General features: G+C 42.3%; 1 protein-coding gene across 1 annotated transcript in view; it reads left to right on the forward strand.

Moving 5' to 3' along the window:
- Window positions 1-22,499: 22,499 nt before the first annotated feature.
- LOC118360414 (potassium voltage-gated channel subfamily D member 1-like) overlaps window positions 22,500-22,945 on the forward strand; it is a 64,574-nt gene continuing 64,128 nt past the window's right edge. The window contains exon 1 of the mRNA XM_035739672.2: window positions 22,500-22,642. The gene's annotated coding sequence lies outside the window, so the exon portion shown is untranslated. The remainder of the gene's footprint in view (window positions 22,643-22,945) is intronic.

The following is a 22,945-nucleotide window of genomic DNA, read 5'->3' on the forward strand; positions in this document are numbered from 1 at the left end:
AACGAGTTTTAATGACTCCAACCTAAGTGTATGTAAACTTCAGACTATACTATACTAGACTATACTATCCTATACTATTCTACTGTATCTTATTCTATGCTGCTCTGACATTGCTCATCTATATATTTTTATATTCTTATTCCTGTCTGTGCGATGAACAGCAACGCTCCCCATCCAACCAGACAGAGCTTGAGAGGATCTGCAGAGAAGAATGGGAGAAACTCCCCTACTACAGGGGTGCAAAGCTCAACAAAGTACTGAGTAAAGGGTCTGAATACTTATCTAAATTATATATTTTAGTTTTAGATTTTTTATAAATGTGCATGTTAACTTCCGACATCAACTGTATATTGCCCTCTCCATAGCAAGCTGCTCTGCTTGGTGAAGTAATTTAATGTTGAGCTAAATGTTAAAATGTTTCAATTATCAGAGGTTGAATAAGAACAGAAAGGAATTATATAATCCGTCACTGGTCAGAACAGTGGAACGGGATGGAAAAAGGAATTGTTTTTCTCAGAACTAAATGATTGGAAAATAATATTGGGTCCAACCCTTGTTCTAAACAAGGCTATGTCAATGTTTAGTCGATGAAACCATGCATGAGACAAGACATTAGTGTCAGCGGGTATGAACTCACACCTAACTTAGATGAACGCACTAACTGTAAGTTGCTCTGGATAAGAGCGTCTAAAATGTCAAATGTTAAATGTGAAACAAGTCAAATACTTGATGGAACGTTTCTGCCTTAGCAACTTTTAAAAGCCCTGTGCACTCAAAAAAAATCTGTGTTTTCTATCATATATGTACAACAGTTGATGAAATGAACACTCTAAATGTGTGGTCAAATGTGATCAGTGTTATTTTCTGATAGTTGCTGTTTGAAATAATACAGTATCAAAGATTTGTATAACTAAACCAAGATAGACCACAGCCTGTCGTTTCCAATGGGAACAAATGAGTCATAGTGGGCAGAATTAGAAAGGTGGTGGGCAGAGCCAAGCACAAGCTAGCGAGATCCTATTGGCGTGTTCTGGCATGCAGCTGCATATTCCCATTAGGTAACGCCTACTCTGTGAATTGCGCGTATGCAATAACTCAATTTGCCTTTGCACTCCTTCTAAACAACGCTATTTTTTCAACTTTTACAAAGGGTAAACTCTACAAAACTTTGTCCACTTTGTTCATAACGGATTCTAGTTTTGGGAACAGAACACTGTATTGAGATTAAATATTTAATTAAAGAGAACTGTGCAGAATGTTGGCCAAAATCCATCTCTCTTCTCCCACTGCCAGCTGTCATGTAAATATTTTCACAGCATGAAATAGTTCTCAATCGTTCTGATTGTGTTCTGATTGTGACGTCATGCTGTAAAATTTCTCCCAGCGTGAAAATGTTCCCAGTTCAGTAATTGCATTCTCTTTATGTGGATGGCTGAGCTCCTTCCCTCAACCTCTAAAAACTGTTCTGTTGGCACGCGCATTTGCTTCACAGATCTGCCAATCAATGGTGGCCAGGAGTATTGACAATGACCAATCAGAAGCTTGTTGAGGCGTGGGGTCAGCATATAAACACCCAGACTCACGCGTCTAAGTGCTGAGGGTAGATGTGAGGAGAGATTTTTTGCGATTGCAAGGACTTGGGTGCTTAGGGAGGGTGTGAGAGAAACGACCTCTTTTGAAAAAAGTTGATCCCCCTACTGAATAACTATCAGCCCATATCTAAATGGTCTGTTCTGGCAAAAAATGGAGTCCCTAGTCAATAAGCAGCTTAAGGCATACCTTCAGGAAAACAATATTTTGAGTTGTATGCAATCAGGTTCCAGGTTTCACAGCAACTTTGAGGGGTTTGAATTATATCCACTGTGCCCTGGATAAGAAGCTGCATTGTGTATCTGTATCTGTAGAATATGTTAAACACTGTGGACCATACTGTCTTGGTGCAGAGATTGAAGTGTATTGCGATTACTGGTCATGTTCTGGAGTGGTTTGTGAACTACCTGTCAAATTGAACCCAATGTGTTAAGGGGTGTAATGGTACACATATTCGCTCGGTTTGGTCCACACTGTGAACCGGAATGAATACCATTTCTTTTTTACAAAATTTAAGCACTAGGCCTATACAGATGTATGATCTTAATTTGAGACAGTTTGCTATTTATTATTATTTTTTTATTTCACCTTTATTTAACCAGGTAGGCTAGTTGAGAACAAGTTCTCATTTGCAACTGCGACCTGGCCAAGATAAAGCATAGCAGTGTGAACAGACAACAACACAGAGTTACACATGGAGTAAACAATTAACAAGTCAATAACACAGTAGAAAAAAAAGAGAGTCTATATACATTGTGTGCAAAAAGAAGGAAAGTAATCCTGAAGCAACAGGAAATGTTAATTATTATGTGGAGTATAATAAATGGACATTGTTTAAGGGTTGATAAAAAAGAAATCTAATTTTAAAGTGGAAATTAGCCCTTTCCTTCCAGTCATTGACCAAAAGCGCCCTCTTTGGCCTCATGGGTGGAATGTTATTCATATTTTCATAATTTCATAATTAATAAAGATTTTATATTTCAGTCTTCTGTGATGTATATAAAGTGTTTTATCGGGATGCAAACTCAAAAATGAATACATTTCAACTCTACAGTGCCTTCGGAGAGTATTCAGACCCCGTGACTTTTTCCATATTTTGTTACATAACAGCCTTATTCTTAAATTGATTAATTTGTTTTTTTTCCCTCATCAATCTACACACAATACACCATAATGACAAAGCACAAACAGGTTTTTATACATTTTTGCTACGTTATGATTTAAAAAAAGATAAAAAATGAAATTTCACGTTTACATAAGTATTCAGAGCCTTTACTCAGTACTTTTGTTGAAGAACCTTTGGCAGCGATGACTCTACAAGGTTGGTATTTGAGGAGTTTATCCCATTCTTCTCTGCAGATCCTCTAAAGCTCAGTCAGGTTGGATGGGGAGCGTTGCTGCACAGCTATTATCAGGTCTCTCCAGAGATGTTCGATCGGGTTAAAGTCCGGGCTCTGGCTGGGTCACTCAAGGACATTCAGAGACTTGTCCTGAAGCCACTCCTGCATTGTCTTGGCTGTGTGTTTAGGGCCAAAGAGTTCAATCTTGGTCTCATCAGACAAGAGAATCTTGTTTCTTGTTTCACTCCAAGTGAGCTGTCATGTGTCTTTTACTGAGGAGTGGCTTCGGTCTGGCCACTCTACCATGAAGTCCTGAATGGTGGAGTGCTGCAGAAATGGTTGTCCTTCTGGATGGTTCTCCCATCTCCACAGAGGAACTTTGGAGCTCTGTCAGAGTGACCATCGGGTTCTTGGTCACCTCCCTGACCAAGGCCCTTTTCCCCCGATTGCTTAGTAATGCCTGGTTGACAGGTCTAGAAAGAGCCTTGGTGGTTCCAAGCTTCTTCCATTTAAGAATGATGGAGGCCACTGTGTTCTTGGGGACCTTCAATGCTGCAAAAATGTTTTAGTACCCTTCCCTAGATCTGTACCTCTATATAATCCTGTCTTAGAGCTCTACGGACAATTCCTTCGACCTCATGGCTTATCAATTGTGGGACCTTATATAGACAGGTGTGTGCCTTTCAAAATCATGTCCAATCAATTGAATTTACCACAGGTGGACTCCAATCAAGTTGTAGAAACATCTCAAGGATGATCAATGGAAACAGGATGCACCTGAGCTTAATTTTCAGTCTCATAGCAAAGGGTTTGAATACTTATGTAAATAAGGTATTTCTGTTTTTTATTTATAATACATTTGCAAACATTTCTAAAAACCTGTTTTCGCTTTGTCATTATGGGGTATTGTGTGTAGATTGCTGAGAGACGTATTTTATTTAATCCATTTTAGAGAAAGGCTGTAACGTAACAAAATGTCAAAAAAGCCTGAATACTTTCTGAAGGCTCTGTATATCTTACATAGTGCAGGTGTCTTCTATAACCATGGTTGTGAGGTGTATACTTTGTTTCAAAGTCGATTTGTTTGACTACCAAGAATTCCACTGTGCCCCTGATTTAGTCCACCGCAGTAAAAGGTTTTAAGAATCTTTTTAAACCTGGAATACACTACAAGTTTGCATTTCCTGCTGTGCAGTTAAATTCACATCAACAAAAGAAAGATCAAATTAAGATCCTACATCTGTAGGCTATGCCTACGCTGCGTAGTAGGCCAATGCCTCTTAGTAAATTTGAGCCGGTAATCGAAATTCTAATCTTAATTGCCACATTTCAAACTGCCCTTTTGTGAGCAGCAGCCGGGAACTTGTTCTGTATGATCATGGTGGTGGGGTTGATAAACCAGAATTGGAGGATCCTCCATCATTGTTTACAACGTCCCTCTTGCACCCATTTCAGCAAACAGGTAGTACCCGCTACCTAAGTCAAAGCAGAAATGTTGAATTAATTGGAAACTACCCAAGTCAAAGCAGATGTTTTTTATTAATCGGCCAACACTCTGCGTTTACTTAAGTGACAGCCCATCACATTACCCCAGAGTGGGAGATGTACCGTGCTACAGACAAGCCCCCTTTATGAGAGTCACAAGTGAGCGTCTTGCACTGAAGGAGGCCAAATGGGAAGCAAATGGGAAGTGGGAATTTACCACATAAGACTGGGGAAAATCACCTTGAGTGGACCTCCAACTGGTAATTACTAGTGGGAATCTCATCCATCATCCTGAGCACCTACTTCTCCCACGTGGTGACCTCTAATGTCACCTACTAAGGAAATGGCCTCTATAACAGCATTATTTATAAAAAGTAATGTATTATTGTGGTTTTTTAACTCTGTAATTTATTTTACAAGCATGTACTTTTAGTTTATGGTTGATGCAGCTTGTTAGCCATTAGCCAATCAGCAATCTTTTTTTTCTTTTTTTTTCTCCCAATTTCAATTACGATCTTGCCTCATCACTGCAAATCCACAACGGGCTCGGGAGAGGCAAAGATCAAGTCATGCATCCTCCGCCAAACCGCTTTTCTTAACACCTGCCTGCTTAACCCAGAACCAATGTGTCGGAGGAAACATTGTTCAACTGATGACCGAGGTCAACCTGCAGGCATCAGTCCCGCCACAAGGAGTCACTAGAGCATGATGAGCCAAGTAAAGCTCTCCCGGCGAAATCCTCCCCTAACCCGGACAACGCTGGGCCAATTATGCGCCGTCATATATGGGACTGTAGTGACACCTCAAGCACTGCAATGAGTGCCTTAGACCGCTGCGCCACTCGGGAGGCCCCCAATCAGCATTTCTAAACAAGTTCAAATCTCATGAATGTATTTACGACTGGTATTTACGACTGGCAAATTCCCACCTCCCACATTGTTACAAAAGCAGCATCAGAGTGGAAACTTGAGAGGCCCAACAATCCTCTCACAACAGACAATGCTAGGAACATTGTGAATGCTTAACATTGTGAACGGCATTTCATTTTCCTGCTGTACCGAAACCGAACTGAACCGTGACCCCAAAACCGCAGTACGTACCGAACTGTGGGTTTAGTGAACCGTTCCACCCCTAGTGTTAAGGCAGATGGTTGTAAGTTGGACACCGCAGAGTTATGCTGAGTTCTGCCTCGATCAATTGTAGGTCCCCTGCTGTTTATTATCTATATCAACAACATTGGGAGACATATTAAGATAGCTGATGTATGTTTTCATGCGGATGACACTGTTCTCTATTCAAGTGGCAGCAGGAGTTTGACTTTGGCTTTTGAAAAAGCTCAAAAAGCTTTTAACATCATTTAACAGAATCTGCATGATTTCAAGTTTGTTCTGAATCCCTCTAAAATAAAATGCATGGTAATTACTATCTTGGAAGAAGGTTCCATAGAACGGACACACACATCCACTGTTTGTTTTCTGTTGTATTTGTGCTGTTGGCATAGTCTTCTATCTGTGTCGTCCGTTTTGTCTTACATTGTTTTCTTTTTCTTTTTTATCCGACCCTGTCCTCACAGGAGGCCTTTTGCCCCTTGCCAGTCCGTCATTATAATTAACAATCTGTTATTAATAGACTTGCCTGGTTAAATAAAGGTTTTTAAAAAATCTGCCACCTGTTAGGTAAACTTTCAACTCGAATGAATAATCCAGTGTCCCATTGGAATACTCTTTTCAGATGGAAAGTGTACACCATACTGCACCGTGGTTTGTGTGTGGTTAAGATGCTTGCCTTCTCTGGAAGCATTATAGGCATTCGTATTTGATTTGGTCGTATCAAAGTGATATGTTAGGCTTGATGGAGAAGTCACTGCATAACTGTATTGCTAACTTATCTTGATGATCAAATCACTATCTATTCTGGTCGCTCTGGTACCTATGTGGTACCAATCCTGAGGCAGAATTAAAATAGTGTTATTGTGTTGGAGGCTACTTACTGTATGCTGTATGTAAGGTATGATCTGTGCTGTGCATAGGTAAAGAAGGCTGCCATGCGCTATGAATAATGGTATGTTTTTGTTCCACTGCATGTCCTCAAAAGGGATAAGTACATTTGGGAGGTTTGGGAGGTCGCACTCAGGATTTTGGAGAGTGCTGTCAAATGCAATTTCAGCCACATTACCATTCCATAGCTTTTAACTCATATCTTTGTGTCTGAATTAAACCCATTCCATGTGAGTTCATCCTCATATTTTATTAATGGGTCCCTATTTCACCTAGACTAACATGTTCTGGGAAAAACAGTTATATAAAGGGCTCGAAGGCCTTGACTTTGCCATTGTATGCATCACACATCCTGTCATTGTTTTAGTATTACAGGTGGCTATTGCAATATTAGTCCTTGTGTAGAAACGTCCTCTCACTGTCAAATAACTGTGTTTATTATCAGCAAACTTAAAACGTGTAAATATTTGTATGAACATAAGATTCAACAACTGAGACATCAACTGAACAAGTTCCATAGACATGTGACTAACATAAATGGAATAATGTGTCCCTGAACAAAGGGGGGTCAAATTCAAAAGTAACAGTCAGTATCTGGTGTGGCCACCAGCTGCATTAAGTACTGCAGTGCATCTCCTCCTCATGGACTGCACCAGATTTGCCAGTTCTTGCTGTGAGATGTTACCCCACTCCACCAAGGCACCTGCAAGTTCTTAGACATTTCTGGGGGGAATGGCCCTAGCCCTCACTCTCCGATCCAACAGGTCCCAGACGTGCTCAATGGGATTGAGATCTTGGCTCTTCGCTGGCCATGGCAGAACACTGACATTCCTGTCTTGCAGGAAATCACGCACAGAACAAGCAGTATGTCTGGTGGCATTGTCATGCTGGAGGGTCATGACAGGATGAGCCTGAAGGAAGGGTACCACATGAGGGAGGAGGATGTCTTCCCTGTAACACACAGCATTGAGATGGCCTGAAATGACAACAAGCTCAGTCCGATGATGCTGTGACACACCGCCCCAGACCATGATGGATCCTCCACCTCCAAATGGATCCTGCTCCAGAGTACAGGCCTCCGTGTAACGCTCATTCCTTCAATGATAAACGCGAATCTGACCATCACCCCTGGTGAGACAAAACCGCAACTCGTCAGAGAAGAGTACTTTTTGCCAGTCCTGTCTTGTCCAGCGACGGTGGGTTTGTGTCCATAGGCGATGTTGTTGCCGGTGATGTCTGGTGAGGACCTGCCTTACAACAGGCCTACAAGCCCTCAGTCCAGCCTCTCTCAGCCTATTGCAGACAGTCTGAGCACTGATGGAGGGATTGTGCATTCCTGGTGTAACTCGGGCAGTTGTGGTTGCCATCCTGTACCTGTCCCGCAGGTGTGATGTTCGGATGTACCGATCCTGTACAGGTGTTGTTAGACGTGGTCTGCCACTGCGAGGACGATTAGCTGTCCATCCTGTCTCCCTGTAGAGCTGTCTTAGGCGTCTCACAGTAGGAACATTCCAATTTATTGCCCTGGCCACATCTGCTGTACTCATGCCTCCTTGCAGCATGCCTAAGGCACATTCACACAGGTGAGCAGGGACCCTGGGCATCTTTCTTTTGGTGTTTTTCAGAGTCAGTAGAAAGTCCTCTTTAGTGTCCTATGTTTTCATAACTGTGACCTTAATTGCCTACCGTCTGTAAGCTGTTAGTGTCTTAATTCCACAGGTGCATGTTCATTAATTGTTTATGGTTCATTGAACACGCATGGTAAACAGTGTTTAAACCCTTTACAATGAAGATCTGTGAAGTAATTTGGATTGTTACAAATTGTCTTTGAAAGACAGGGTCCTGAAAAAGGAACGTTTATTTTTTTGCCGAGTTTAGTATGCAATAGAGATGGGCCTATAAAAGGGAAAGTGACAATCTCATTTGATAGTAAATCATATTGTACTACCTACTTATGAACAATTGGAAATGCTATGATTGATAGTGAAGGATATTTAACTGTATGGTCGAAAAGCAAGTGGGCATATATTTCACTATATACTATGTCTTTCTTGGATAGCGGGCCATACAGTGTAATGTGGATGTGTAGAGCAGGGATGGGCAACTTTGATCGGGGTGGGGGCCACACAAATATCACCATGGAGTGAAAAAAATAAAACGCAGGTTTGCTGCAATTCTACACATTTTGTCATGGGATGTAGAGACATTTTGTCGTGTACAGTGGGGCAAAAAAGTATTTAGTCAGCCACCAATTGTGCAAGTTCTCCCACTTAAAAAGATGAGAGAGGCCTGTAATGTTCATCATAGGTACACTTCAACTATGACAGACAAAATGAGAAAAAAAAATCCAGAAAATCACATTGTAGGATTTTTTATTGATTAATTTGCAAATTATGGTGGAAAATAAGTATTTGGTCACCTACAAACAAGCAATATTTCTGGCTCTCACAGACCTGTAACTTCTTCTTTAAGAGGCTCCTCTGTCCTCCACTCGTTACCTGTATTAATGGCACCTGTTTGAACTTGTTATCAGTATAAAAGACACCTGTCCACAACCTCAAACAGTCACACTCCAAACTACAATATGGCCAAGACCAAAGAGCTGTCAAAGGACACCAGAAACAAAATTGTAGACCTGCACCAGGCTGGGAAGACTGCATCTGCAATAGGTAAGCAGCTTGGTTTGAAGAAATCAACTGTGGGAGCAATTATTAGGAAATGGAAGACATACAAGACCACTGATAATCTCCCTCGATCTGGGGCTCCACGCAAGATCTCACCCTGTGGGGTCAAAATGATCGCAAGAACGGTGAGCAAAAATCCCAGAACCACACGGGGGGACCTAGTGAATGACCTGCAGAGAGCTGTGTGACCAAAGTAACAAAGCCTACCATCAGTAACACACTACGCTGCCAGGGACTCAAATCCTGAAGTGCCAGACGTGTCCCGCTGCTTAAGCCAGTACATGTCCAGAACCGTCTTTTTTATTTTTTGTATTTTTTTTATTTCACCTTCATTTAACCAGGTAGAATAGTTGAGAACAAGTTCTCATTTACAATTGCGACCTGGCCAAGATAAAGCAAAGCAGTTCGACACATACAACGACACACAGTTACATATGGAGTAAAACAAACACACAGTCAATAATACAGTATAAACAAGTCTATATACGATGTGAGCAAATGAGGTGAGATAAGGGAGGTAAAGGCAAAAAAAGGCAATGGTGGCAAAGTAAATACAATATAGCAAGTAAAACACTGAAATGGTAGATTTGCAGTGGAAGAATGTGCAAAGTAGAAATAAAAATAATGGGGTGCAAAGGAGCAAAATACATAAAATAAATACAGTAGGGAAATAGGTAGTTGTTTGGGCTAAATTATAGGAGGGCTATGTACAGGTGCAGTAATCTGTGAGCTGCTATGACAGTTGGTGCTTAAAGCTAGTGAGGGAGATAAGTGTTTCCAGTTTCAGAGATTTTTGTAGTTCGTTCCAGTCATTGGCAGCAGAAAAAAAAAAATTGGTTTTGGGGGTATACCTGCTGGAGCGTGTGCTACAGGTGGGAGATGCTATTGTGACCAGCGAGCTGAGATAAGGGGGACTTTACCTAGCAGGGTCTTGTAGATGACATGGAGCCAGTGGGTTTGGCAACGAGTATGAAGCGAGGGCCAGCCAACGAGAACGTCCAGGTCGCAATGATGGGTAGTATAGGGCTCCGGGCAGCCGAGCGGAAGTGGAGGAAAACTCGCCTCCCTGTGGACCTGGCATCCTTTCACTCCCTCCTCTCTACATTTTCCTCCTCTGTCTCTGCTGCTAAAGCCATTTTCTACCACTCTAAATTCCAAGCATCTGCCTCTAACCCTAGGAAGCTCTTTGCCACCTTCTCCTCCCTCCTGAATCCTCCCCCCCCCTCCTCCCTCTCTGCAGATGACTTCGTCAACCATTTTGAAAAGAAGGTCGACGACATCCGATCCTCGTTTGCTAAGTCAAACGGCACCGCTGGTTCTGCTCACACTGCCCTACCCTGTGCTCTGACCTCTTTCTCCCCTCTCTCTCCAGATGAAATCTCGCGTCTTGTGACGGCCGGCCGCCCAACAACCTGCCCGCTTGACCCTATCCCCTCCTCTCTTCTCCAGACCATTTCCGGAGACCTTCTCCCTTACCTCACCTCGCTCATCAACTCATCCCTGACCGCTGGCTACGTCTCTTCCGTCTTCAAGAGAGCGAGAGTTGCACCCCTTCTGAAAAAACCTACACTCGATCCCTCCGATGTCAACAACTACAGATCCCTTCTTTCTTTTCTCTCCAAAACTCTTGAACGTGCCGTCCTTGGCCTGCTCTCCCGCTATCTCTCTCTGAATGACCTTCTTGATACAAATCAGTCAGGTTTCAAGTCTAGTCATTCAACTGAGACTGCTCTTCTCTGTATCACGGAGGCGCTCCGCACCGCTAAAGCTAACTCTCTCTCCTCTGCTCTCATCCTTCTAGACCTATCGGCTGCCTTCGATACTGTGAACCATAAGATCCTCCTCTCCACCCTCTCCGAGTTGGGCATCTCCGGCGCGGCCCACGCTTGGATTGCGTCCTACCTGACAGGTCGCTCCTACCAGGTGGCGTGGCGAGAATCTGTCTCCTCACCACGCGCTCTCACCACTGGTGTCCCCAGGGCTCTGTTCTAGGCCCTCTCCTATTCTCGCTATACACCAAGTCACTTGGCTCTGTCATAACCTCACATGGTCTCTCCTATCATTGCTATGCAGACGACACACAATTAATCTTCTCCTTTCCCCCTTCTGATGACCAGGTGGCGAATCGCATCTCTGCATGTCTGGCAGACATATTAGTGTGGATGACGGATCACCACCTCAAGCTGAACCTCGGCAAGACGGAGCTGCTCTTCTTCCCGGGAAGGACTGCCCGTTCCATGATCTCGCCATCATGGTTGACAACTCCATTGTGTCCTCCTCCCAGAGCGCTAAGAACCTTGGCGTGATCCTGGACAACACCCTGTCGTTCTCAACTAACATCAAGGCGGTGGCCCGTTCCTGTAGGTTCATGCTCTACAACATCCTCAGAGTACGACCCTGCCTCACACAGGAAGCGGCGCAGGTCCTAATCCAGGCACTTGTCATCTCCCGTCTGGATTACTGCAACTCGCTGTTGGCTGGGCTCCCTGCCTGTGCCATTAAACCCCTACAACTCATCCAGAATGCCGCAGCCCGTCTGGTGTTCAACCTTCCCAAGTTCTCTCACGTTACCCCGCTCCTCCGCTCTCTCCACTGGCTTCCAGTTGAAGCTCGCATCCGCTACAAGACCATGGTGCTTGCCTACGGAGCTGTGAGGGGAACGGCACCTCAGTACCTCCAGGCTCTGATCAGGCCCTACACCCAAACAAGGGCACTGCGTTCATCCACCTCTGGCCTGCTCGCCTCCCTACCACTGAGGAAGTACAGTTCCCGCTCAGCCCAGTCAAAACTGTTCGCTGCTCTGGCCCCCAATGGTGGAACAAACTCCCTCACGACGCCAGGACAGCGGAGTCAATCACCACCTTCCGGAGACACCTGAAACCCCACCTCTTTAAGGAATACCTAGGATAGGATAAGTAATCCTTCTCACCCCCCTTTAAGACTTAGATGCACTATTGTAAAGTGACTGTTCTACTGGATGTCATAAGGTGAATGCACCAATTTGTAAGTCGCTCTGGATAAGAGCGTCTGCTAAATGACTTGGTGACAAAACGGATGGCACTGTGATAGACTGCATCCAATGTGTTGAGTAGGGTATTGGAGGCTATTTTGTAAATGACACCGCCGAAGTCGAGAATTGGTAGGATGGTCAGTTTTACGAGGGTATGTTTGGCAGCATGAGTGAAGGATGCTTTGTTGCGAAATAGGAAGCCAATTCTAGATTTAACTTTGGATTGAAGATGTTTGATGTGGGTCTGGAAGAAGAGTTTACAGTCTAACCAGACACCTAGGTATTTGTAGTTGTCCACATATTCTAAGTAAGAGCCATCCAGAGTAGTGATGTTGGCCAGGCAGGCAGGTGCAGGCAGCGATTGGTTGAAGAGCATGCATTTAGTTTTACTTGTATTTAAGAGCAATTGGAGGCCACGGAAGGAGAGTTGTATGGCATTGAAGCTTGCCTGGAGGGTTGTTAACACAGTGTCCAAAGAAGGGCCAGAAGTATACAGAATGGTGTCGTCTGCGTAGAGGTGGATCAGACACTCACCAGCAGCAAGAGCGACATCATTGATGTATACAGAGAAGAGAGTCGGTCCAAGAATTGAACCCTGTGGCACCCCCATAGAGACTGCCAGAGGTCCGGACAGCAGACCCTCCGATTTGACACTGAACTCTTTCAGAGAAGTAGTTGGTGAACCAGGCGAGGCAATCATTTGAGAAACCAAGGCTGTCGAGTCTGCCGATGAGGATGTGGTGATTGACAGAGTCGAAAGCCTTGGCCAGATCAATGAATACGGCTGCACAGTAATGTTTCTTATCGATGGCGGTTAAGATATCGCTTAGGACCTTGAGCGTGGCTGGAGTTTGCTCGAGAGCATTTGGATGATCCAGAAGAAGATGTATCCGTGCTTCTACACCTGCATTGCTTGCTGTTTGGGGTTTTAGGCTGGGTTTCTGTACAGCACTTTGAGATATCAGCTGATGTACGAAGGGCTATATGAATACATTTGATTTGATTTGATTGGGAGAATGTCATATGTTCAGATGAAACCAAAATATAACTTTTTGGTAAAAATTCAACTCGTCGTGTTTGGAGGACAAAGAATGCTGAGTTGCATCCAAAGAACACCATACCTACTGTGAAGCATGGGGGTGGAAACATCATGCTTTGGGGCTGTTTTTCTGCAAAGGGACCAGGACGACTGATCCGTGTAAAGGAAAGAATGAATGGGGCCATGTATCGTGAGATTTTGAGTGAAAACCTCCTTCCATCAGCAAGGGCATTGAAGATGAAATGTGGCTGGGTCTTTCAGCATGACAATGATCCCAAACACACCGCCCGGGCAACGAAGGAGTGGCTTCGTAAGAAGCATTTCAAGGTCCTGGAGTGGCCTAGCCAGTCTCCAGATCTCAACCCCATAGAAAATCTTTGGAGGGAGTTGAAAGTCCGTGTTGCCCAGCAACAGCCCCAAAACATCACTGCTCTAGAGGAGATCTTGCATGGAGGAATGGGCCAAAATACCAGCAACAGTGTGTGAAAACCTTGTGAAGACTTACAGAAAACGTTTGACCTCTGTCATTGCCAACAAAGGGTATATAGCAAAGTATTGAGATAAACTTTTATTATTGACCAAATACTTATTTTCCACCATAATTTGCAAACAAATTCATTAAAAATCCTACAATGTGATTTCCTGGATTTTTTTCTTCTCATTTTGTCTGTCATAGTTGAAGTGTACCTATGATGAAAGTTACAGGCCTCTCTCATCTTTTAAGTGGGAGAACTTGCACAATTGGGGGCGGCAGCGTAGCCTAGTGGTTGGAGCGTTGGACTAGTAACCGGAAGGTTGTGAGTTCAAACCCCGAGCTGACAAGGTACAAATCTGTCGTTCTGCCCCTGTACAGGCAGTTAACCCACTGTTCCCAGGCCGTCATTGAAAATAAGAATGTGTTCTTAACTGACTTGCCTGGTTAAATAAAGGTAAAATTAAAAAATTGGTGGCTGACTAAATACTTTTATGCCCCACTGTATACTCTCCGGCGCTCTAGTTCGCCAGTCTGCTTATTATTACGCACACCTGTCACCATCGTTACACAAACCAGCGCCTCATCAGACTCACCTGGACTCCATCAGCTTCCCGATTTCCTTCCCTATAACTGTCACTCCCTTTGGTTCTTTTCTTAGGCGTTATTGACTCAGTTCGTGTTTCATGTTTGTACGCTTTTGTGTTACTTGTTTGTTACCATGTTCGTTTATTTATTAAATTATTCACTCCCTGTACTTTCTTCCTAACTCCCAGCGTACACGTTACAAATTTTTGCAGTTTTTAATATGATATCTGAGTGAGACTGACTAGCAAAATCAATGTGGGACCACCGGGCCGGTAATTTTACCATGATTACTAGATTTATAGATACAATGCCTTCTGAAAGTATTCACACCCCTTGACCTTCTCCACATTTTGTTGTGTTACAGCCTGAATTTTAAATTGAATAAATTGACATGTTTCACTGCCCTACACACAATACCCATAATGTCAAAGTGTAATTTTTACAAATGAATTAAACATGAAAAACTGTAATGTCTTGAGTCAATAAGTATTCAACCCTTTTGTTATGGCAAGCCTAAATATGTTCAGGAGTTCAACTTTGTTTAACCTGTCACATAATATGTTGCATGGACTCTGTGTGCAGTAATAGTGTTTAACATGACTTTTGAATAACTACCTCATATCTGTACCCCAAACATACATATGTAAGGTCCCTCATTTGAGCAGTGAATTTCACAGATTTAACCACAAAGACCAGGAGGTTTTTCAATGCCTCGCAAAGAAGGGCAGATATTGGTAGATGGGTAAAAAAAAAACATACAAAACAGACATTGAATATCTCTTTAAGTATGGTGAAGTTATTAATTACTCTTTGGATGGTGTTTTAATACACCCAGTCACTACAAAGATACTGGCGTCCTTCCTAACTCAGTTGCCGGAGATGAAGGAAACCACTCAGGGATTTCACCATGAGGCCAATGGTGACTTTAAAATAGTTACAGAGTTTAATGGCTGTGATAGGAGAAAACTGAGGGTGGATTAACAACACTGTAGTTACTCCACAATACTAACCTAAATGACAGAGTGAAAAGAAGGAAGCCTGTAGAGAATACAAATATTCCAAAACGTTCTTACTTTTTGCAACAAGGCACTAAAGTAATACTACAAACAATGTGGCAAAGAAATGAACTTGATGTCCGGAATACAAAGCGTTATGTTTGGTACAAATCCAACACAACACATCACTGAATAACACTCTTCATTATTTTCAAGCGTGACGGTGGGAGATAAAAAGAAATGCAACACATTTAACATTTTTCTCATTTAGCAGAAGCTCTTATCCACAATGACTTACAGTAATGAGTGCATCATTTTTACAACTTTTCTTTGTACTGGTCCCCGTGGGAATCGAACCCAAACCTTGGTGTTGTAAGCTCCATGCTCTACCAACTGAGCAACACGGGAGGAAAACCTAGAGGTAAACCTGGTTCAGTCTGCTTTCCAACACACACTGGGAGACAAATTCACCTTTCAGCAAGACAAAAACCGAAAACACAAAGCCAAATATACACTGGAGTTGCTTACCAAGATGACATTGAATATTCCTGAATGGCCTAGTTACAGTTTTGACTTAAATTGGCATGAAAATCTATGGAAAGACATAAAAATAGCTGTCTAGCAATGGTCAACAACCAACTTGACAGAGCTGAAAATATTATACAATCCAGGTGTGCAAAGCTCTTAAAGACTTATCCAGAAAGACTCTCAGCTGTAATCACTCTAACATGTGTTGACTCAGGGGTGTGAATACTTATGTAAATGAGATATTTCTGTATTTAATTTTCAATCAATCTGCAAACATTTCTAAAAACATGTTTTCACTGCCATTATGGGGTATTGCATGTAGTTGGGTGAGAGAGGAAATATATTTAATCCATTTTGAATTTAGGCTGTAACACAACAGAATGTGGAATTAGTCAAGGGGTATGAATACTTTCTGAAGGAACTGTAGCTGGCTGCTAGTCTATTTTACCAATCTGAAAATGTTAGCTGACATGGGCTAATTGAGTGGCTATCAGTGACTGACATACAAGAGAAGTACTGCTGATGCACAACCAAAATTCAACATTGCACCTTGTGTATTCTACTATTGCAACTCGCAATATTATAACAAATAAATGTGTGTGTTGGGGGGAATTGATCTGAGAGCCGCCAGTTGCCCATCCCAATAGACCCTTTTCTGTGTTTGCAAACCTTGCCGTACGAGAGCGATGCGTGCCAGTTGCTGGCAGAACAAGAGGGGAGTTCTTAAAGAACACCAGCAAAAAAAGCCTATATTTACATGTTGCTTATGAATGCATTACACAATACTTTGGGATTTTAAGGCTCATATGAATGTCCTGCTTAATATAATATGTGCATCATCATCGCATATACACTGCATTATACTTTAAAAAACACTTAAACTTCAACCAGTACAATGGCTCTTTGGCTATTGCTACAGCCTATATCAATGAGCTGCTGCATCCAAAATAGTTATTTTGAAAAGATCACAACCAAATATAATCTTAACGGCTGTTCAAGCAAGAATCAAAACATCATTGAGAACCCCAAAAAGTTATTTGGTTTACAAGTAATAAAAACATAAATCCAGGCTATGTTGATTGGGTGCAGATGGCGATGGCTTTCTTACTGCTGCCAAGAGTCGCACGCATTTATGCGTGACGTCAGTGTGTCGTGTATTGGAAAGGGGTCTATGAGAAATGACAAGTCAAGCATTGGCCTGCAGTCAGATGAAGCAGTGCGAGCGTCTGAAGTGCTCGCCTTTTTACACATCTCTGTAATCATTCAGAGAAAGGTAGCGATAATTTAAACAAAACAAATACTGCCCTCAAGTATAGTACAGGCCAACATGCAAGGAACTCAGATGGCAAGTAGGTATTATGATTCTTCTTCATGTACCGTAGTAGTGCTCTAAGAGTCAAATTGTGGACATAAAGTTTCACTGGATGGAAAATGTAAAAGTGTAAAGTCTCCTATTTCTAACCAGGTTAGTACACATTACAGTAATGGGTTGTAAGATGTTGCTCTCCAGACTCTGGTCATGTGAGCCAGTGTGCTAACATTTCAGAGTATCAGGAGTGCACTTACAAAAACGTGTTCCATAAGGGTTCTTTGGCTGTCCCCATAGGAGAACCCTTTTTGGTTTCAGGTAGAACCCTTTTGAGTTCCATGTAGAACTCTCTGTGGAAAGGGTTCTACATGGAACCAAATAGGGTTCTTCAAAGTGTTCCCCTTTGGAGACAGCTGAAGAACCCTTTTAGGTTCTAGATATCATATTATTTTCTAAGTGTGTAGGAATGAAGGAACTCACCAAATGTGGAATGCAGTTACTATGGTAACTTTGTAATGTTTAAATCACCAATTGATGTCCATATATGATTTCTGATTTATGTGGCTTTTGTTATTGTCCATTTGGGTGTTACTAAATTAAGTGTAATCTACACTGAACAAAAATATAAAAATATAAATGTAAAGTGTTGGGCCCATGTTTCATGAGCTGAAATAAAAGTTCCCAGAAATGTTCTATCTGCACAAAATGCTTCTTTCTCTCATATTTTGTGCACAAATGTTACATCCCTGTTAGTGAGCCTTTCTCCTTTGCCAAGATAATCCATCCACCTGAAACGTGTGGCATATCAATAAGATAATTAAACTGCATGATCGGTACACAGGTGCACCTTGTACTGGGGACAATAAAAGGTCACTCTCAAATGTGCAGTTTTGTCACACAGCACAATGCCACAGATATCTCAAGTTTTGAGGGAGCATGCTTTTGGCATGCTGACTACAGGAATGTCCACCAGAGCTGTTGCCAGAGAATTGAATTGTAATTTCTCTACCATAAGCCGCCTCCAACATAGTTTTAGAGAATTTGGCAGTACGTCCAACGGTCCACTCAACCGCAGACCACGTGTATGGCATCATGTGGGCGAGCGGTTTGCGGATGTCAACGTTGTGAACAGAGTGCCCCTTGATGGTGTTGGGGTTATGGTATGGGCAGGCATAAGCTACAGACAATAAACATAATTGCATTTTATCGATGGCAATTTGAATGCACAGAGATACCGTGACAAGATCCTGAGGCCCATTGTGGTGCCATTCATCCTCTGCCATCACCTCATGTTTCAACATGATAATGTTTCAACATGATAATGCACAGCCCCATGTCACAAGGATCTGTAGACAATTCCTGGAAGCTGAAAATGTCCCAGTTCTTCCATCGCCTGCATACTCACCAGACATGTCACCTATTGAGCTATTTTGGCATGCTCTGGATTGACGGGTACGACAGTGTGTTCCAGGTCCCGCCAATATCCAGCAACTTCACACAGCAATTAAAGAGGAGTTGAACAACCTTTCACAGGCCACAATCAACAGCCTGATCAACTCTATGTGAAGGAGATGTGTCGCGCTGCATGAAGCAAATGGTGGTCAAACCAGATACTGACTGGTTTTCTGATCCACGCCCCTACCTTTTTTTCCAGTATTTGTGACCAACAGATGCATATCTGTATTCCCAATAATGTGAATTCCGTAGACTAGGGCCTAATGAATTTTTCAATTGACTGATTTCCTTATGTGCACTCTAAGTCAGTAAAATCTTTGAAATTGTTGTGTTTATATTTTTGTTCAGTATAGATGAGATCATCAAATCAAATCAAATGTATTTATATAGCCCTTCGTACATCAGCTGATATCTCAAAGTGCTGTACAGAAACCCAGCCTAAAACCCCAAACAGCAAGCAATGCAGGTGTATAAGCACGGTGGCTAGGAAAAACTCCCTAGAAAGGCCAAAACCTAGGAAGAAACCTAGAGAGGAACCAGGCTATGTGGGGTGGCCAGTCCTCTTCTGGCTGTGCCGGGTGGAGATTATAACCAGAACATGACCAAGATGTTCAAATGTTCATAAATGACCAGCATGGTCAAATAATAATAATCACAGGCAGAACAGTTGAAACTGGAGCAGCAGCACGGCCAGGAGGACTGGGGACAGCAAGGAGTCATCATGTCAGGTAGTCCTGAGGCATGGTCCTAGGGCTCAGGTCCTCCAAGAGAGAGAAAGAAAGAGAGAATTAGAGAGAGCATACTTAAATTCACACAGGACACCGGATAGGACAGGATAAGTAATCCAGATATAACAAACTGACCCTAAGCCCCCGACACATAAACTACTGCAGCATAAATACTCGAGGCTGAGACAGGAGGGGTCAGGAGACACTGTGGCCCCATCCGATGACACCCCCTGACAGGGCCAAACAGGAAGGATATAACCCCACCCACTTTGCCAAAGCACAGCCCCCACACCACTAAAGGGATATCTTCAACCACCAACTTACCATCCTGAGACAAGGGCGAGTATAGCCCACAAAGATCTCCGCCACGACACAACCCAAGGGGGTCAGTGTATTTGAGGTAGGTAGCTATTTTAACTGTAGTAGATGTGTTACTAATCACGTGAAGTTTGATGGTGACACCGTGGCAGTGATGATGTTTGCATAGCTAAGAAAGCAGTTCTCTTGAAATCTAGTGTAGCATACTGTAAAGCTCTCAAATCAGCTTTGTGGAATAGTGTTGTTGGATGTGATAAGAGCTGCCGGCTCTTAGCTGAATTAAGAGGAACGTAAAGCCACCAAATGTACATGGAGAACAGGAGTTGAAAATAACTCTGTGAACCATATGGGAGAGTGGGGTAAGTTGAGCCAAAAGGGTAAGTTGAACCAGCCTTGTTTCTACAAAAACCATACAAAAATAATAATTTGACAAAATAGCGTATTTAGGAAGAGGTCATGATTTTATGGAAAAAAACACATGGAAAAAGTGGTGAGCAAGTTTTGGTCCAAATAAATGTGTCAAATGAATTTATTGTGTTGTCAGTTTCATGATGCTTGTATCTAAACCAAAGTGGATAGTTGTAAGGTTGTTCTATACGTCAGTTGGGGTCCTTTAACCTTCAACATGAGGTCCTAAACCTAGCATGAAAGTGCATCTTTGTAGCTGTGTGGGCTAATATAGTCAAAATGTTTGCCTTAAGTTGAGCCAATAGGAAGTTGAGCAAATGTAAGTGTTTTCATCCCAGGCGTAATGTAAAGCATTATCGCTGGGATATGAGATAGGTGTTAAGCCTGTGTTTTTAAATGGTGATTGTGATGAATTGTGTTTGGGAAATGAACATAGACATGGTTTTTCAAAGGTATTGGTAATAATTCATTCAGTAGAGAAATGTGTAGGCTGCTTAGCTTACCCTGTCCCGCGGCTCAACCTACCCAATACCAGGGGTAAGTTGTGCCAAGAGACCACTTTTTTTTGTTGCACAAGCTATGTTTTCAAAACTGTAATGTTTACATGAAATATATATTTTTTTTCAGGGATACACAGCATCCTGAAATATATGTAGATATCTTTGTTGAATGTAAAAAAAATATTAAAAAAATGGCTCAATTTACCCCACCCTCCCACACAAGGCGAGTCGAACCAGAGCAAGTCATGGAACAAGTAAAAAGGTCATACAGTTACTGTTAAAGTGGAACACAAACACACACATCAGACAGCTGCAGGGGCAAGTAGAGACTAACCATTGAGCTTCTCCTTTTCCCATCATTCCTTTTATTGTATTTATTCATTCACTCTTGAAATGTTTCTCCATCCCATTACTTCCACTCTGCACCTTACCGCACTGAGATTGGTGAATTATTAATAAGATAATACATACTGCAGAAGCAGCCAATCAAAGTTGACTTTAACGAAAAGCAAAGCCCATTGGATATCATATCACTACTTCACCAATTGGAAGAGAGAAAATGTTCCTTTAAGTAACTGCCATGCCCATGATTACCATTAACATTAGTTTGAGCAGTGAGTCTTGATGCAGCCTCTTTCACTATCAAGTCATTCACCTCAATGCAATTCAGCCATCTTCCTTTGACGAAGCGCCTCTGCCTTGCTTTCCCCTTCACTGCAGTTAAATGTATCGGTAGTGCTTTTATTCACTATTGAACGCAGGAATGCCAACACCATATAAAAATCCATGCTCAAGCCAGTGAAGAATCCATGTTGTGTGTCTTAGGGCCTTTTGTTTAGTATCAGTCACAATAACTCACCATGAAATTTGAGCAAGAGAGTCACATGTGCGCTGTGATGGCTATGGTTTCATTGAAAATAAACAAGTGGGCATTAAAAACGAAGCACGTGATCCACAAAATGATTAATCTTGCTCCAGATCCTTTGCATGGAAGGTTGCAAAGGCAAACAGAACAATATCTGATAGCTGTACAGTTCAGTACAGTTCTTTCACAAGATTTGTCCGTTTTTAGGTTTCTTTGATACGATACATTCTTTTCAATGTGATGTGCATCATACTGTATATATTTATTTTATGGAGGCTGACAATCTAGACCCATACATACAGAATGAACCAGTTGCATGAACTGTTTATTCCATTCACAAACGTGGGTTTGTGCTGTATGTTTGTTTCGGTCAATGGCCATTGGCTGGTTATAAATGGTAGGTTGAATGAATGTTAGAGTGCTGAATGCAGCTTTTGCCCACATGAATAATTCAAGCGAGGGAATAGATTCACCAGAGCTTGTGTTTGTATGCTGTTTCTTTATGTTCTTCTTAAGGTGCTGTTTATCCTATGTTCCTCCTCAGGCTGTGTCTGTCATCATCACAAGCTTCCCTCCTCAGCCGTTCATTTGTCTTTTTAAAAATGTAGTCCAGGCACAGTATCCAGGTAGGTTGTATTGAGAACTATTTGAACGTTCTATTTGTTATCCTAAGTGGAACGGCAAATGTGACACTACTTAAGTGCTTTTGGGAATAGCAGGCCTGTGTTGTTTTCTTTTTTTGGGTAGGTAATTGAAGCTTAAACACTGCCTGAAATACCACCCCTACTTCCTAATCAAGCTGCCCTAAAAGAACTGTAGGAAAACAGGCTCGCAAAGAATCTCTATGAACGGTTTGAGACTGAGTATAAAATGTGAAGTGTATTCCCCCAGTAAAACTGCTTAGTCAGATTTAAACCATGGTGCATGCAAAAACAGTAGTCTGGGATTTCTGTGTATCAAATAACATCATCTTTATTTCCCAGTGTTTGATGCTCTGTGTTTTCAAGAGGTAAGGAGTGTGTGTATGTGATTGTGTATGTGATGGGAGAGCGCAGTAGAGAGATCGAGAGAGAGAAAGAGAGAGAGGTTGTGTGTGTGGGGGGGGGGGTCGTGCAAGCAAATGAGAGGTAGAGTTAGAGAAAGTGAGAGCAAGCGGAGGCACAGAGCTGACTGAGAGGAGAGAGTGGACAGGAGAGGAGCTAAGGCTAAGCATGACAATCACTCCCTCACTCTCCGGTGTGCGATGTGGTTCGATTCCAGGAGAGGGGCTGCTTATGATTCTCTCATTGCCTTTGCTTTCTCTTCCACATTGTCTGCAGCTTTAATGCATGGTAAGTAAGCTCTTAATTGCTCTAGCTACAACCCAAGCCTTAATAGTAATGGAATACAGAACTTCACGAGTTTTTCAGATTTCTGTTCATATGTCAACACATGCACATAACATACTCTACTATACTCTGACATATATACATACATTTTTTTTATGACCCTTGTCTGAATTTAAGTCTAAAGATAATGTAGTTGAAATGATGCCTTTTCCTTAGGACTATTTCGTATTTCATTTTCCATTGACTGCGTGACCATGTGGTTTTAAGCAACATGGCGAGAACATTGAAGTAACAATTTACATAGAA

Source organism: Oncorhynchus keta, chromosome 28 (assembly GCF_023373465.1).
Source record: "Oncorhynchus keta strain PuntledgeMale-10-30-2019 chromosome 28, Oket_V2, whole genome shotgun sequence".
Classification (NCBI taxonomy): domain Eukaryota; kingdom Metazoa; phylum Chordata; class Actinopteri; order Salmoniformes; family Salmonidae; genus Oncorhynchus; species Oncorhynchus keta.